The sequence below is a fragment of the Rhincodon typus genome, chromosome 9 (assembly GCF_021869965.1).
Source record: "Rhincodon typus isolate 14 chromosome 9, sRhiTyp1.1, whole genome shotgun sequence".
NCBI classification, from domain to species: Eukaryota; Metazoa; Chordata; class Chondrichthyes; order Orectolobiformes; family Rhincodontidae; genus Rhincodon; species Rhincodon typus.
Genome location: NC_063340.1, coordinates 59,268,194 through 59,287,301, shown reverse-complemented (window position 1 = coordinate 59,287,301; position 19,108 = coordinate 59,268,194). Strand labels below are relative to the sequence as shown.

General features: G+C 38.9%; 1 protein-coding gene across 7 annotated transcripts in view; it reads left to right on the top strand.

The window, feature by feature from the left end:
- The window catches only part of LOC109912623 (transcriptional-regulating factor 1), a 196,189-nt gene that overhangs the window by 95,084 nt on the left and 81,997 nt on the right, over window positions 1-19,108 (top strand). For 2 of the 7 annotated variants that reach the window (XM_048600961.1, XM_048600964.1), the window contains one exon: window positions 10,310-10,364. The exons of 4 other annotated variants lie outside the window; for them this stretch is intronic. The gene's annotated coding sequence lies outside the window, so the exon portion shown is untranslated. The remainder of the gene's footprint in view (window positions 1-10,309; window positions 10,365-19,108) is intronic. One more of the 7 variants, XM_048600962.1, reaches the window with a different exon arrangement.

Genomic DNA, 19,108 nt, shown 5'->3' with positions numbered 1-19,108 from the left:
TCAATGACTGGGTGCATTTTATTAGTCTCCAACTATTATGAAGTATATGGAGGAAAAAGCATTCTGAGAGGTTATATAGAGGAGCAAAAACGTTACAGCAGTGATACTGAGGGACTTTACTTAGAGTAATACAGACTGGCAAAGTAAAAATATTGATAGTGGAAAGGGTTATTAGCTTCTGAAGTGTATTTGGGAGAATTTTCCTGATCAGTTTAACAAGGCAGAATTGCTGGGCCTGGTTCCGGGAGTCAAGTTGGTCAAGTGAACAAAATGTCATTTGGGGAACATTTTGGAAAAATGTGATGTTGGTTTAAGAAGGTTTACAGTAACATGGACAAATGAGCTTTCTGCATATTTTTAATCAACCTGTTCAGGTGTGTTTTGACACACCTAGGGAGCAGATGGGACTTGAACCTGGGCCTTCTGTCTCAGATGAAGGACCACTGAACAACAAGACACCTAAGACAAACTTTCCCAAGTACTTGATTGGAGGAAGGGCATGTTGTAGTGAAAATGGATCAGTCCCAACTAAATTGGGGTCAAATTGGTAGAGGAAGCTTCAGTGGAATGAGGCTGCTTTGATTTGATTTGACTCTTCTTTATCACTGAGATGTATCCCCTTAAAAGGGAAAGAGAGGACAATGTATTCCAGGGTTAGATAAGATAAAGGAGGAGTTAGCCAGATGACGCAAATAAGAAGAGTCTATCTGACAGATGCCAGATTGATGATACAAAGTTAGAACATGACTGAATATATACAGTTCTGAGGGGAAGTAAAGTAAATAAGAGCAGTAAAGAGAGACTACGAAGAGAGACTGGCAGCCAATGCCGAAGGAAATCCAAAAATTTCTTCGTTGTGATACTAATCAAAGGGCAGTAAGAGGACAGCTGGAGCCAATTAGGGATACACTCTTGTCAGCGAAGTGCATGGCAGTGGCAATAATTCGGTATTCTTCAGCTTTTTCCTCTAAAATCAATGCAAAGTCAAAATCCAAGAGGCGGTAGTTTAAAATGAATAAAATCTTACAGAATGGTTATCGAAAGCCACATAATTTGTCTTGTTCATTCACTCTTGACAAAAACAGAGCAGCGTTTGTCTTATACGAAAGTTTATCACCAAAGTGTCATTGCATAATGCAAGGAATTCCAGGACAGTGCATTGGAACCTCAAAACTTGTGAAGACTTGAAGCTGTTGTGCTGAACATCAGGGACATCACAAGGAATTCCAGCATAATTGACTGCTATGTGGGACAGTTGCAGTGTGGATGCAAAGTTGGTTGACTGTAGGCAACAGTTGTGAGCAGTTGTTATTTCAGTCTGGGAGAAGGCTGTTAGTAGTGTTCCCCAGGCTCATGTCTGGGACCATAGCCTTTCTTGATCTGCCATTAATGCTGTCTATATGGTATTCAGAGCACAATTTCAAAATTTGCACAAAATACAAACGTTGCAGATATGGTGAATTCTGAGGGGGATGGTGTTAAACTTCAGGAGAATGTCGATAAACTGATGGAGTGCACGGACATACGTCAGATTAAATTTATTGTAGCAAATGTGAATGTGCTTTATTTTAAGCACGAGCAGGGAGAGGCAATATAAAACCAAGGGTGCAAATGTAAAGATGCATCATCTGTAACATTTCTACCTGACAAAAATATGTTGAAGCATTCTAAATTTCAAATAATGAATCAAAGAAAACTTAATATCAGCAAAAGTAACAATGGAATAAATTCTTAAGTATATAAAATTGTTTTCTTGCACAAACTGCATCAAGCTGAGCAAAAACATTTGTCTTTGTTTTATTAGACATCTTTTGTGTCACTTGGAGGTAGAGATCCTCATTCAGCCATTGGAGCCTCAGATTAGACCAGGAATTTTGATGACTGGCTCTCGAACCTTGGCAACTCGCAGTGATTAGCTAAATGGACTGTCAAGTCGTCGTACCTGCTTTGTCATTAAAAGATTGTATTCTGTCAGTCACAAAGGAGGGCCTTGTGCTGCACATGTTGAACTTGAAGTGCATCTATGTTGAAGTGTGAATATTATCATTTCTGAACAATTGTTTTATATCAGGTTCAGCTGAAAAAAAAACACCTTTGTTTGAAGCTTTTGGTTTGCACTCATCAACCCAATTCCTAAGAATACAAATAAAGGAGAAAACCAACTATATGAGAGGTTGGAAAGTGGCCTCTGATAAGACGTGTTGCCACGCTAATGCAGTGGATGCTGATCTGACATTGCTTAGACTTCAAACCAGACAGGTTAACTCTGATCAGGACATTGCTTGTTCATTTCTTGGAGCAATGGGTGTTGGTTATTTTGTTCAGTTGAAACAGGCACAGTGCATACACATTAATTTTGCTTTTAAAGAACAAGGCCCTGTGTATTAATACATGCAGTTTCTAGTGTGCGTACAAGTGCCCCACACTGCAAGTATGACTGACAAACCTAAAGTAGTTCTCTGTACTCTGTCCAGAGCAATTACTTCCTTCCTGTAACGTGGTGACCAGAACAGTACTCCAATTATGGCCTCACCAACACCTTATACAATCAAAAGGCAGTTCAAAAGAGATTCACTGGGCTGATTCTTGGAATGAAGGGGTTTATTTGTTAAAAGTGGCTGAACAGGTTAGGCCTATATTCATTAGAACTTAGTAAAATAAGAGGTGATCTCATTGAAACATACAAGATTCTGAGGGGGCTTGGCAGGTAGATGTTGACAAGATGTTGAATGAGGGACATAGTTCAGGAATAAGGGACACTCTATATTAAAAATGATAGGAAGGAATTCCTTCTTTCATTGTGTAGTGAATGTCAGGAATTCTTTACCCCGTAGAGTTGTAGAGGCTATATCACTGGATGTATTTAAGAAGGGGGTAAGTAAATTTTTGAAATATTGAGAAGTTGGGGTGATGAGCATCTGGTAAGTAAAGAGGAGTTGGAAGCCTAGGGCAGATCAGATTTGATCTTAAGAAATGGTGAGGCAGACTTGAAGTCTGAATGTCCTACTCCTATTTCTTGTGTTGTTATGCTGTTTTATGTGATCTGACAATCTTGGAACCTTCATATCTTGCATTACACCTGCACTGAAATTCATTAAACTACATTACTCAGTTCTACAATAGGCAGAACATCTTTTTGGATTGACTACAGTATCCTTTTGGTGGTGAACATTATCTATGTTGCTACTGCATAGAAATGGAGTAAAACATCACCTTTTGCTCAAATCTTTGAGATACCTTGTTCTATTTGAGATAATTGAGATACTTTTCATGACCATGAGTGACTTTAAAGAGTTTGCACAATATAGAGCAAGAAATGATCTGAACAGGATAGCCATTATTCATGCAGCATCATGGGTCATAATTTGCTGATAGTGATCAAACTGCACTTTATCTTTGACAGGCCAATATACATTTAGGTTTTTAGCACTTGTAAGTTGCTGAATGTGCAGGCTGTTCGTCATTACAATGAGAGAAATAGGGAATCTAGTAACAGTATTTGCAAGACAAGGATTGATCTGTGTGCCACCTTAACCAATCTGATTGAAAGATTGTGGAAAGTACTGGGAAAAAAGCATAATTCAGTGTTGATGCATTTGATGCCAAATCAAATACAGAAGGCGAAATCGAGGGGAGGAAAGATGGGTTTTAAGGAGAAAAAAGTAACAATGTAAAAGAAAATGCTATAAATTTTAATTTGACATTTTTTAAAACCCCCCCACAACCAGAACCTAAAAGGATGAGCTTCCCATGCCCAAAACTAAATTTAAGAAATTAAACTTTGCTCACTTTCATGATATTTGAGTAATTATATTCACTGTTTATGGTTTAAGTTGATAATTGACTTTTTTCAACAGTATTCAGTGGAATTTTAACCATAGAACTGTTAAACAACTATATCTGTGTACGGTACATCGAGTGGACAAAGTGAATTAGATGCATTTGATAGTTAACTATATTGGTACACGAGGGAAAAATAAAAATCATTACATTGATAGAGTTAAGAGTAGAGTGGGAGAACTCTCACATAGAGCCTAAGCACTAGATTACACTAGTTGGGTTGAATGATCTATTTAAGTGGAGTAATCTCTGTAATTTTATCTAGCATGCGCATACAGTAACTTTATGCTACTCAACTCATTTTTGAATGATAAGGCAGACAACAGGATGTAATTTTGCCAAACTAATGACTGAAGTGGCACATCTTTGACATCAACTTGTGGATTTCTGTGGTAACCATGCATCTGCCTTCACCTCAAGTTGCTGTGACATTTATGCGTAAATAACACAAACATGGTTCGTCTAGTTGTTGTAACAGCCTATTGTGGCATGATGTTGAAATTTCTAGTTTGTATCTGTTCCTGATCAAGTGCCACTGACTTGAAACATTGACTCTTATTCTGTCTCCTTATATGCTGCCAGATTTGCAGAGCGTTTCCAGCATTTTGTTCAGATGTCCAGTATCCACAATGCTGTTATTCTGTGCTGACACTAATCCTAGATTTGGCACTTGAGCACTATTTGTTTTAATTTGTTTCTAATTGTTATGAAAGCTGATAGCTGTTCCAGCTATATGCTTGCTATCTGGAAATATCTGCTTAAATTGGCTGTGTTTGCTACTGTGGGTACCTCGTCTTTCCCTAGGACTGGTCAAGAAAAGTTTTTGAGGGAACTTCTGTGGGGTTTGTCATCTTGCTTTTTATAACTGCAGCAAAAAGCAGTTACTTGCTACACAGCTGCCAAAAGAGAAGTGAAGTCCATCTGTTGGACAGTTTGATAAAATCTTGTGCTAAATATAAGTTTGTGTTCTGACGTACTTTTGGCAGAAACGGCTCCTCCCTTCCCTTTGTTTCTGTAGAAGCAGGCAACGAATTAAATTTATGCTGTGCTTAATCTTTACTGGTGAGTTGCTTGCCAACTTTGAACAAAAATGCTTTAAAAATGATCACAACTCCTAAATTACTTGTTAATTTCAAACACATTTTAACTTCACATTTCCTACAGTTGTAAAATCCACTTCCAAATTTGCATTAAAAACCTTTGGTTATTATGAAAAGAAATACTTGCATTTATCTAATGCTTTGCATGATCACTGAATTTCTCAAAGTTCTTTAGAGTCAGTGTTTTGATATTTGTTTTCTAATTGGTGCTTCGATGCATAATTCCTTTATTCAGCTTTCTGCAATTGCTCTCTCTCTGCTAATGGTACTGATTCTTTAACTGAGTCCAGTTTCATAGATTTGGACACTCCTTGTATGCATTTCTCTCAAATTACTACTGTTAATTTTGAGTCCAGGCCTGAGGAGACTTGTGCCATCTGCAAGCTTTGACAGTTGAGTTTCCAGTATGGCATTTGAAATTGTTAACCAATAAAACACCATGTTGGATTAAGTGTCTACAAAGAATCGCTGAGTTTTCTTTAATGTCTGCACTGGTTCTCCAAATCAGTAATGTGCACAGTTCCATTTCCCCCCAACCTCTGACTTTGCATTTTCTACCTTGCTGATAATAATCCATTTCTCTCTTGAATGTCCCTCTTGAACCAACACAGTTACTCTCAGACAGTGCAATCTAGATCTTAACCACTTGTTGCCTTTAAAATGTTGTTTCTCCTTCCTCCGTTGTTTCTTTTACAAATTACATTAAATATGTGTTCTTGATCTTGCTATGAGCAGGAACAGAATTTCCCAACTCCTCTGTCCAGACCCTTCAGGATTTTGATTATCTCTCTCAAATCTTTTCTCAACCTCCTCTGCTGCAAGGGAATAGTCTCAATTTATTAACAAAGTTCCACGTCATTGTAACGACACATGAATGCTTTGTGCACTGCTAAGGCCTTTCCTCAAGTGTGGCACCCAGACCAAACACAGGAGTCCAGATGAGGTCAAACCAGTGTTTCATGATTTTCCCATGTTCTTCCTGCCAAAATGAACCATTTAGCATTTGTCCATCTATTCCGCTAAATTGTTTGTGTCTTTTTGAAGTTCCACACTCATCTCCTCACCAGATGACAATATTGTCAAGTTTGACCTATTTACAGATTTTCAATTTGTGCCCTACACACCAAGGTCTGGACCTTTTTTTAATGTGCATCAGGAAAAACAATGTTCCCAACTTTTCGGGAATTCACACACCTTCCTCTAGTCTGAAAAGCCCTCATTAATCTCTGCTTTCTGTTACCTGTCTGTCATCATTTTGATATCCATGTTGCTATAGTACCTTTTTGTTTCTGACCAATAACTTTTGCTCACAAGTTGGTATTTTTTCACACATCTGACTTCTTACTTTGCAGCTAATGTATATACAGTGTTCTGATTTTTATAAATTATTCAATCACGTATTTAAAATATCAATTTATTTACTAGTTTTCTGCCATTTCTCCTTCTGTCCTGACAATACTGACTATTTTGTTGCACAAAATAATTGGTCCTGGTTCAGTTACAGTTTCTCATCTGTCCAGCAGACCATGGGCCTGCTGGAGTTAAAAGATACCATCTCTTTCTTAAAACAATTCAAAATTCATCCCGTTGACCTGACCTGATCAATAATGAGTACTCCTTCCTGTTCGTTGCCACAAATAATCTTTGGACTTTTCTGTAAAAGGTGGATTTGTAGATTGGAAACTAACTGCAACATGCTCAGTTCTATACTGTCTGCAACAATTGGGCTACAGGATGTTATTATCAAATGATACATGAACAAGAGTTCCATACAGTCTAAAAGAGTGAGGGAAATTCTGATGTGGAAGTGCAGGCTTCATTTAACTGACTGATCATTGTCAAAGAATTGGTAGTTTGAGAATTTTTCCAGTACTGTTATTCCATTTGGTAAGAAAACCTTGCTTAAATTATTTTTTACGTATGTATCCTTTTCTGTAATTTGAGAATAAGATGTGAGTAATAGACTGAATGCCACTATGCATTTGGTGTTGACTGTCTTAAAATCTTGAATTTGATGACTTGGTAGTTTTTACCCCCAGCTTTATCAAGATTTATGAGGAAACAAAGTCCTTCATCAAAGTGTACTTCTGCTCTCTAACACTACCTTCTATCTACATAGATGCATGAAAAAGCATTTGAAGGTCTCATGTGTTTTAAAGCTGGAAAAGCTCTGGCTTGGATTGAATTTCAAATGTTCCGTGAGCCTTAGGTGACTCATTTCAAGTGGTCATTTTTAATGCATTAGAGTAGGAACAGATATTATAAGTGACAGCATTCAAGGCAATCTTTGACCTGTTCTTTGCTGATTAAAATTTAAATATGCACTTTTTCAGCATTAGGCTTTGGATAGTGATTACAAGCAAAGCCCTAAAAGATTCCATGTCTTCCTTTGTCAACCTCTACCCTTTTTCTTTCCGCCCGCTCACCCTGACTTACAATGTCCAGTGATGAAGAGTCCTGTTATGGCACATTGTACCCTCCTGGTTGAGGTCAACTTTGGAATCTCCCACATTCCCATGGTGTTGAAACACATGTGACATTGAGTTTCTCCAATAAGTGTCAGGAACTCACCTTTTGAAACAAAATCAACACAACTTTTAAAAATTCCTTTTAAGTCCTCTAGTTATGAGTATTGCAAAGGCAGTGGTATTGTTGTTCAATGGACCCAAGTGTATGCAATAAAAAAAAACATGCTGAAGCATGTCAGCAGGTCTGGCAATACCTGTGGAGAGAGAAGCAGAGCTTGTGTCCAGTCCGATATGGCTCTTCAGTTTAGACGAAACGTAAACTCTGTTTCTTTCTCCACAGATGCTGCCAGACCTGCTGAGTTTCTGTAACGCTTGCTGTTTTTGTTTCAAATCTCCATCATCCATAAACTTCGTTTTTACCCAACTGTATGTTTTGAGTTAGCAGATTTTACTGAAGTAAAAGAACAAATGTTTTGGCTCACAGATAAAACAGAAATTGCTAGAAAAGTTCAGCAGGTCTGGCAGCATCTGAAGAGAAATCAGAGTTAATGTTTCGGGTCCTTTGACCCTTCCCAAAATGTCAACTCTGTTTCTCTTTGAAGATGCTGCCAGACCTGCTGAGCTTTCCCAGCAATTTCTGTTTTTTGTTTCTGATTTACAACATGTGCAGTTCTTTTCGTTTGGCTATTTTACAGGATGACATTGGCAATTTTAAATCTAGCTTTGTCCATGGGAAAGCAATGGCCTGGTGGTATTGTCACTGGACCCAGGTAACATTAGGCTAGGAAACTTGCAGTGAGTAACTCACCACCCGATTTCCCCAAAGTCTAACCATTATCTACAAGGTACAAGTCAGGAGTGTGAAGGAATTATGAATGGTTTTTGTTCTGAATGTAGTCAGGCAGGCAAATTCATCATCTTGTTGGTTAAATGGGTTATTTTTACAATTGTGGAGTGTGAAGATTGATTATTGCTGTGCTGTTCCCAGTTCAGTTGGAGCACAAAAGTTAATGATCCAGATAATTCAAGTCTCTTGTCCTTAGCAAAGTTTCCTCTTTACGCCTTGTTAGTCTTCTGAGAAACATAGAAAATAGGAGCAGGAATAGGCCATTGGACCTTTTTGAGTCAATTCTGCCATTAAATATGATAATGGCTGATCATCCAACCCAGCATCCTGTTGCCACTTTCTCACCATACCATTTTATCCCTTTAGCCCCAAGAATTATATCTCCATGAAAATATTCAGTGTTTTGGCTTCAACCACTTTCTGTGACAGAGAATTCCAAAAGCTCACCACTGTCTAGATGAAGAAATTTCTGTTCATCTCTGTCCCAAATGGCCTACCCTGTATCCTTAGACTCCAACCCCTGGTTCTGGATTCTCCAGTCATAGAGTCATCTCGAACAGAAGGAGCCATTTGGCCCATTGATTCTACGCTGACAAAAATTGTTGTAAATCTACACTAGTCCCACTTTTCAGCACTCGTCATAGAGTCATACACATGGAAACAGACCCTTTGGTCCACCTCGTCCATGCCAACTAAGTTTCCCAAACTAAATTAGTCCCACTTGCCTGCATTTGGCCCTTATCCCTGTAAACCTTCCCTGTTCATGTACTTTTCCAAATGTCTTTCAAATGTTGTAACTGTACCTGCATCTACCACTTCTTCCTCTGACAGTTTGTATGTAGAATAAACTACCCTCTGTGTGGAAAAAGTTGCCCCTCAGATCCCATTTTAATTTCTCTACTCTCACTTTAAAAATATATGCCCCCTGGTTTTGAACTCCCCACCCTAGGGAAAAGACTGTTGCTATTCACTTTATCTATGTCCCTTGTGATTTTAGCCTTTAACCTTGAATGTTGTGACACATCCACATACCTTTTTTTTTGAAGGTTGTGAGGTGTCCTGCCTCAACTAATCTCCCAGTCAGTGCATTCCAGATTTCCACCACTCTCTGGCTGAAAACATTTTTCCTCACATCTCCCCTCAACCTCCTGACTTTCATCTTAAAATTATGCCCCCTTGCTATTGACCCTTCAACGCAGAGGAGCAACTGCTTTTTATCTGCCCTGCCATTGCTCCTCATCTGTAAAAATCTTACAGACGTCAATCAGGTCCTCTGTCTCCCTTTTCTGCTCTCAAAGAAACAATCCAAACCAATCCAGCCTGTCTTCCTAGTTAAAGTGCTCCAACTCAAGCAACATCCTAGTGAATCTCCTCAGCACCTCCTCCTATGCAATCATGTCCTTACTATCATGCAGTGACCAGAACTGTACATAGGTTATGCCATATCTGAAATACTAAGTTTCAGTACAGCCTCACCGTAACCTCCCTGCTCTTATAACCTATTAAACTGTCCTGTGGCCTTCATTGGTCTGTGGACTAGCAGCCAAATATTCCTCTGTTACTCTGAACTTCCTACAGTCCTGTCACCAGGAACGTCCTTCCTGTGTTTACCTTGTCAAGTCCTGTTTGGATTTTGGTTTCTGTTGAGACTCTCCCCATATCTGATGAACTCCAGTGACTATTGTTCTAACCAATCCAGTGTCTCTTAATATGTCAGTCCTGTGATTTGAGGAATCCATCTGCCAAATCTTTATTGCGCTCCCTCCTTCCTGAAGTGTGAAGGTCAGCTCAATACTCTTGTGGTGTCTTGTTGCGTTATATAGGGGTTATGCAGAATTTCTTTTGGCTTTTCTACTGTTTGCTTCTACTTGGATTCTTGTGTTTTTATGAAGTCTTTTGCGGCTTTTGTCAACTAGCTTTGTCACGTTCTTAGTTTGTATGTGTGAGAATCCTCAGATCTCTGTTTCTGTAGCATTGTACTTTTTTTGTTCCTCATCCTCCAAAATGCATCCTTTATTATATGGTAAGGTATACATTTGTTGTTTGTCATTTAGGTACGAGAAACATTGTCCTGTTCTGGGAGAAGAAGCCAAAAAAATTTCCAAGTCAGTAAGTGCTTGTGTATAACCTGATTAATAGATTAATGGTCACATTCTATAGAAGTTGCTAACTCCATAAGGCTGCTCGGTGTCTTAGGATAGTTTTTGTTTGCTACTATCTGCCCCCCTGCCCTTTTTAACACTCTTATCATTGTTCTCTTCAGTTTTATCATTCTCATTCTTTCTTCCCCCTTAGTCTGTTCTTCATTGAAATTACACTATTATGTTTGATTACAATTTTATGTTCCTCTTATGATCCTCGTCTGGTCAGTGTTTCTTTGAACTTTCCTATATCACTTTCTTCCAAATATGAAAAGTGTGTTATGACATGTTCATTGTTCCAACTATGCCGTCTTCTAATAGGAGTTGATTCTTTACCAAGAGATTAAAACTCAAAAAAACTTTTTCTTCACTTCTTTTTTTTTTCTTATTCCAACCAGAAATAATTAAATAGATTTTAAACATTGCTAAAAAGGAGACAAGAAGTTGAGGCCTTTTGAATTGCAGTCATTAGGACAAGGATGCAAGAAACTGACTTAGGCGAGTAAAGGGCATTAAGTTGTCTAGCATGAGAAGTGAGTGCTGGTTGGTTGCATCTTCATTGGCATGGAGATGCAACAGGAACAGTTAATTGTCAATCTTTGTTTTCAAACCAGACAGACTCTATTATTCAGGGGATGTGGCCAGGCCAGCAATTATTATCCAGAGGATAGTTGAAAGTCAGCCACACTGCGTTTGGTTTGTTATCACATGTAAGCCAGGCCAGATAAGGACTGCAGTCTCCTTCCCTACAGAACATTAGTGAACCAAGTGGGTTTTTTTTTCTGATAACTGGTAAAGGATTCATGGTCATCACTGGCCTCCTAGTTCCAGATTTTTACTGAATTCAAATTCCGTCATCCACCAAGGTAGGATTTGAACCTGGGTCCCAGAATGTTACCTGAATCTCTGGATTAATAGCCTAGTGGTAATAGCACTAGGTCATGCACCCCCTCCACCTCCTGTAATTGGCCAGGCTGTTGCCATGGGAACATAGAGTTTGGCAGCCTCCATGACCCATTTCTACAATAAAAATCTGCAATTATGCATGATTTCCTTTTGCCTATATAAAACAGCGTCCTGTGTGTGTCAAATGAATTGTTTCTAGCAAGTATAAATGTAATACATTCTGAGCGTGACTGATCAGCTTTAATTGGTTACTCGCATAATTCTTAGCATAGTCTGGATTATTTAACAAATTCTGTCCAAATGCTAAATTACAGTTAATGTTGTTGATAATTGTTTGAGGCTTGCAAGCGAGGGCTGATTGAGAATGATCCATATTCTCCCCAAAACAAATCATCAGTGGGATGTGTCATTTGATACAGTCAGGCCCTTGTGAGGAGTACAGCCTAAGATTACCTGGCAGTAAACCTGCACCGAAACACTCCACATTTCTCATCTGTGTGGAAGGCCGAAATATTTATGGCTCAATGGTAGTATCTTCTCAGTGGAGAAGGCCATTCATAGGTTATCTGCAAATTAACCACCTAAGACGGAGAGTTTCATCTGTAGTTCAAATACTTGAGGTACCTTCCATGATCGAAGTAATTTGAGGTGTACTGGGCAACTTTGAGAACTAAAAGTGGTTGACCATTTCTTAAAAAAAAAAATGAATAGAACTGTTCAGGCATGTTATAGGATACTTGCGGGGCAAGCAGGACTCAAACTTGGACCTTCTGGTTTGGTGGTTGGAATAGTACCACTGGCCCTTTTCAAGCCCTTGCTTTATGTAGGCAAAAGGAATTTATACAGCCATTACATCGTCTACATTGGAGAAAGTAGAAATCATGGGGCCTGTCAATTTCTGATGAATTCCCGCAGCAACACAATAACTAATCAGAATTTATTCTGTGAACTAAGATCAACAGTTAACTGCTCTTGCATCCTCAAGCTAATGATGGCGCAATCAATCAGCACCCTCTTCTCCTGTTATATAAATTGGTGTCTCTTTTGTCAAGTCTCTTTTTCTTGCTCCTAGTCCTGATCAGTTCAAAGTGAAAAGCTTTACTGACCTGTCTCCTTTTAGTAATGTTTATCTTCTTTCCATGCCAGTGTTTTTCAATATAGTCAATAGATCAACAGGTGGCCCCCAGTATGTGACCTGAGCCTTCCTTTCAGTTCAGTAATTAACCTGTCAGTCACAGGGCATCATAAAGACCCACTTTATTGAGATTCACTTGAATGCAACAGTGCATATTGTAACTGCTCCACTCAGCAGCCCTTCCCTTGCTTCCTGTCCTCTCATATGTCACTCCCCCCACATATCCATCAGCAGTGAAATCTCCGAAACTGACTGAAGCTATCCATGCTGTACCCCCAGTTTCTCACTCTGTAATGACCTGTCTGATCGACTTCCTGTCCACCTTCCATCTCATTTTTCCATATGAAACAACCTTCCTGAGCAAAATGCATCAGCAGACATCCTTTGGATCAAGGAGTGCAAAACAAGGGAAGTTCCATGTGACAAACCCCATCAATTGATTGGCACGTTTTGAACTACCATGGGTGAGTGGTCCATTCTAAACCGGTAGAGGAGGACCAGGATCTGCACAGCCAGTCACCACCACTGGAACTTGCTTGCAAACAAGTTGAGCACTTGGGGAGAGGGATACAAAGCAAGTTGCACTAACTGTGGAGCGACCCTCTGCAGATTAAGTACTAGACAGTCACCTTGAAACCAATAAATGTGGAGGCTATCACTAGGCTCTCGGCATTTTCATTCTCTTTAAAAAAAACTAATCTCTAGTGTAATAGTTGAAGAATCTTAAATTTATTTTCCATGGGTTAAATAGGGGAGAAATCAGACAGTGCTTTAATTATAACTGTAGATTTCCATTTAGTAATTTGTTCAGAAATGTTTGCGTGTGGATTTTAATTCACTTGGCTAAAGAAATGACCAGTGACTGACTAAGATGTCAAAGATGATACAACTAACAAATGTCTTCTGAATGTTATACATTCAATGTGTGATGTGGAGGTTAAGCTACAGAATTGTCTGCTTATTGTGATTTATGGCCATTTTGTTTCCATATAGTGTCACTGTTCTGAAGCTTGAAAATAATTCATTAACTGAGCAGTTTCAATAACCAAAATGCCAATTCAAAATTTAATTGCTTCTGAAGCACGTAAATAATGACAAAAAATCAAACTAGGATTTCATCATTCCACGTCCTAGCTGGGTACAGACCATCATTAGCAGGAAATAATATGCTAATTACTGACAATACTGAAAATCTGAAGGCAATAAAAGTTAGGAATATTCAGCAGGTTAATTTTCATCTATGGAATAAGGAAGCAAGTTAATATCTTGGGTGTGCATAACTTTTCAGAATTGGCTCTTCATTGTTTGGATCCAAACCTAGAATGCGTACGCATTTGTTCTGTCTCCAACTGTGAACTCACTGTTGTGTGATGAGCATTTTCTACATTAGTAGCATTTCGGCATTATTTAAGAATGCTTCAGAATAATGGAGATGAGAAAGAACTGAAGACTCCATCCTCTATGTAATGTGTGGTATTCTTGTGTTGATTGAACTTAAGACGTTCAGATCAAGGTCGAGATTTAGCATTGACTGTCAAAACAATGGTGCATGCCACTGACCTTAAGTAACATTGCCCACAAATTCAAGCAATCACTGTGTTATGGATTTCTCTTTTCCCTACATAACTTTGAATCTAGCACTGAGATCAGAAGATCTCGAGGCATAGGGCAACAATTATGCCATCAAATAAATGGCAATGTTAAAATATTCTCGAAGCAAATCAGGAAGTAAAATACATGAACATATACGCACTTACACAAAATTTTGCGGATGAGTAATGAAACATGCAGAGATTAAGAGAAGCTGAAGTTGTACAGACTTTGTGAAAATACATTTCCAAATTTTATCTTAAATGGGAATATTCAAATTTCACAAACACAAAATTTGTTTTTGAGGGACCATGACATTCTCAGCAATAATTGTGGACTTAGCACGCTGTTCACTAAGCCATTTACATCTTAGAAAGAATTGCTTTCTCATAGATTTTAACAGCGATACCAACAGCATAAAAGGACAAATTGTTTCATGTTTGGGTGGTGATTGTATTCTGGGAAGCTTCAGATGGAAGCATGGGCAGTGTATGTATGAACACCGGAAGTTGCTGAGAATATAAGAGCAATACCAACAATGAATGCCGACAGTTTCAGTGTTATTACTACCACAAAATCTGTGCCAAAGTATTTTATCCATTCTGCCAATTGTCTGACTAATGAATTAGAAAATAAAAATGACGACATGTTTTGATTTGCAGTCCAAATAATACATGTGTTTCTCGTAATGCACCATGCCAGATTGTTATACTTGTTGATTTTGAGGATTTCTGTGACAGGTACTTCTGAGCCATTGCCATTTTCTCGATTTTAAACATTGGTGTCCCATCTTATCATCAACTCTCAATTTACTCCCAAGTACTAGCGCATACCATATCACCTCAGCTGAGGAGCTCAGAATATTATTTAAGTGAGGATATTAGCAGTTTAGTCTGGAGTAAGTGGGTGATGTCATCACTCTTAAGTGCACAAAGTCTGAATAATGTATGTGGGAGTTGATTCTAACAAGAGGCCATTGGCTCTGAAGGCAGACATCAGGGCAATGGATGATGCATCCAGGGCATACTCCTGATAAAGAGAACTTTAAGATGGCGAAGGCAGCAGGGTAGATGGTGTTGGGGCTCCCATCCATCCTCTCCCTCTGGAATGACTGACCACGTCCGTCTTTAAAAAATTTTACTTCTCTTTCTTTTAAATTTTGAATCAAATTGACTTGAATCAGGTTCATTTGAATCAAGAAAAAGCTGTAGGAAGAGCAGAAGGCAAGGGAAGGAAAAGCAACTGAAAGAAGTGGTGAGGGGAAGCTGAGAAGGAAGGAATAGCAGCACCAAATCATTGAAGAGAGGTTCTGAAATTTGGAATTTCTTTAAACATCCTTTGGGAACATCAAATGTTACTACTATTTGGTGAAGAAAGAAAGGCAGAAATTAGTTTAACTTTTAACATTTACTCATTTTGTTGGAATATATGCTTTTGCGTAAACAAAAAATAAACTGACACCTAAGACTAAGATTGGTGGGACAACTGAGTTTACTTTCAACCTTGCTGGATGTGAAAAATCCCATGGTACTACTTTAAGAAGAGCAGAAGAATTTCCCTGGGCCCTGGCCAATATTTGTCACTGAATTAGTTGCTTAGAAATGAATCATTTGTGGATAATCATGCACAGACTGGATGCCATGTTTCTCTAAGTGACAGCAGTAACTCAACTTGTAAAGAATTACTCAGTGTGTGACACAATTTGAGATAACAAGATCATGAGCATTTATGTATGTATATGTAAGGTATTTATTTTTCTTTTTTTTTACTGGTCTTAAATTTGTTTTTTGCTGGATGTAATAGGAGCGTAGAAGCAGGAATATGTCATTCAGCCCCTTGAGGCTGCTTCAACATTCAGTAAGATCATGACTGATCTATAGCCTAACTCCACATACCTGCCTTTGGTATGTACCTTTGCTTAAAATTTATCTCTCTCATTTCTAAAATTTAAAGTGATCTAGCATCAAATACCATTTGTGGAAGGGAGTTCCAAACATCTGCCACCCTTTGTGTATAGAAGAGCTTCTTAACATCTCTCCTGAACGTCTGGTTGGCTCTAATTCTTAGACTGTAACCCCTATTTCTAGAATTCCCAACCAGTGGAAATAGTTTATCTTTCCCTGCCTTTTCCTGTTAATACCCTGAAGACTTTGATCAGATCACTCCTTAATCTCCTAAATGTTAGAGAAGATAGGCCTAATTTATATAATCTCTCTTCATAAATTAACCCCTGAAGTCCAGGTACACTCTTAGAAACTCTGCAAGGCTAATACATCCTTCTGAAGGTCTGCTTCCCAGATCTGCTCTGAGTACTCTAAGTGGGGTCTTACCAGAGTTTTGTACAGCTGCAACATAACTTCTTCATAATGTTCCAGTTCTCTGTATATAAGCACCAACATTCCATTAGCCTTGTTACTTCCTATGCCTGTTTGTGGCATTTTTAAGATCTGTGCACCTGAACCCCCAAGTCTCTTCAGTAATACAAATTGTGGAGAGCAGTGGGGTAGTAATAAAAAAGGGATTGAGGGGAGCGAAACAGGACTATAGGAGGATTAGAGGATAGGGAGTTATGAAGAATAGAAAGCAACAAGAGATAGATACTTAAATTAAAAGTAAACTGAGAAAGTTTGGCTGTAGTGAATCTTGAGGCATAGCTCATTGTAAATACAAGGTTTATTTTCTAGAGAGAATGGTTATGATCTTTGTCAGTGGAATACTTAGTTCACGAGGACGTTGGACTATAGCACAGTTGCGTGGAATGTATTTGTATTTGTCAGTGAAGACTTGAAGAGCAGGACACAAATGGAACAGTGGGGAAGAAGCTGTTCTTGAATCTTGTTGGTACGTGTTTTCAAACTTTTGTATCTTCTGCCTAGTGGAAGAGAGTATAACTGAAGTGGGAGGGATCTTTGATTACATAGGCTGCTGTCCTGAAGCAGTGGGAAGTGTAGATGGAATCAATGGAAGGAAGGCTAGTTTTGTGATGGACTGGGCTGCATTCACAACTCTCTGTAATTTGTTGTGGTCTTGGGTAGAGCAGTTGCCATACCAAGCTGTGATGCATCTGGATAGGATGCTTTCTGTGGTGTGTCTATAAAAATTGGTCAGAGTCATTGTGGACATGCTGAATATCCTTAGCCTTCTGAAGAAGTAGAGGCATTGCTGTGCTTTCTTGACTGGAGTGTCGACGTGAGTGGACCAGGACAGATTGTTGATGATATTCACTCCTAGGAACTTGAAATTTCTACCCACCTCCACCTCAGCACCATTGATATAGACAGGGGCATGACCTCTGCTCCGCTTCCTGAAGTCATTGACCAACTCCTTAGTTTTGCTGACATTGAGGGAGAGTTTGTTGTCTTTACATCATGCCACTAAGTTGTTTTCCCTGTACTAGAGAACTGGCTGTTCAATCAAAACCAAAATGGGATCTTCAGAATAGGAACAGGAATTATCACAAATAAAAATAATGAGGCAGAAAAACAGATGGGATGAGGTTGTTGGAGAGTTGCATTCTTTAAGCCTACTCTAGTTTGACCTGATCAGGTTTCTGAAACTTTTTGACTGAGCAATTTGATTTCATCTGGAGCCTTCAACCCAATAAAATGCCCAGCTTAATTACAGGAATATTATAAAGCAAAATTAGACACTAAAGTATGTAAAATTACATTAGGGTAAGTAGCAAAAACCTGATCAAACAGGTAGATTATTAAGGAATGTCTTACAAGAGATGAGAGAACTGAAGGGATTTAAGAAGGCAATTCCAGAGCTAGTGCCTAGACATCTGAAGGCAGGCCTGGAAATGCACAAGAAGCCAGAATTAGAGGAACAAAAACAGAAGTTGCTGGAAAAGCTCAGCGGGTCTGGCAGCATCTGTGAAGAAAAAATCAGAGTTAACGTTTTGGGTCCGGTGACCCTTCCGCAGACCTACTGAGCTTTTCCAGCAACTTCTGTTTTTGTTCCTGATTTACAGCATCCACAGTTCTTTTGTTTTTATTCAGAATTAGAGGAATACTGGTATCTTGGACACTTGTCGGGTGAGGGGATACTCCAGAGATAGGGAGCCCATTGAAGGATTTAAAAACAAGAATGAGAATTTGAATTGGGGTATTGCTTAATGGGAGTTGATGTCGATCACTGTGTGCAGGAATTATAGGTAAACAGGACTTGGTGCATTAAAAGAGACAGGCAGCAGAGTTTTAGATGACCTCAATGTTGTAGAAGGTACAATGTGGCAGGTCTGCCAGGACTGCATTGGAACCATCAAGTATAGACTTAACAAAGAGCTGTGGACTATAATTGGAAATCTTTCTAAGCGAGAGAGAGCAAATGGCAAAAGAGGTGGTGGAGGTATGACGGTGATACTCTGAGCTTGCCTTTGGTAGCAGGATGGTGAATTACTGCCACCTAGTGATGGGAGGCTATTTATTGTAAGGACCATATCTTTTTCCTTAATTTTGGACTGTGGACTAAAAACACAAGACCCTGCTTTAAACCAAGGAGACTGTTCAAAGGGACGACCTGCCGTTGTAAAAATCATGTTCATTGGAGTGAACTGAGAAATGTATGCAATGTTGTTTTTCTTTGGAACAATGACAACAAAAAGAAAACAGACATCAAGGGGCCAATGGGTTATGAACCAATTGTGATTGGTTCCAGGCTAGGTGCTCAAGACTTGTGCAGGAGCAATGCAGCAGGGAACCACCAAGCTTGCGAAGAGAGAACATCAAAAATCTCTCTCACTTTTGCCCTCCCACTTTCTCCTCCCACTGTGTTGAAGTACCAGAAAGGAGTAATATCTGGATGTCTTCTGCTCACTTTTCTCTGCAAATCCTCTTTTGAAGGAGGAATAAATACATTTAAAGAGAGTGCACAAACTGATTTATCAACCAGTGAATGAAAGAGAGCATTGATGTGAAAACAATCTTTTGTAAATGGCAAGAAAACTCAAATGTTTATCGAAAGGGAGAAAAAGAAAGCTACTTATCAAATTCTGTGGTCCAGGCTGGTGCTATCAAACTATGTTTCTATTGCTTTTCCCCGCCTTTGATATCCATGTCTTCTATCTCTGAAACAAAGAG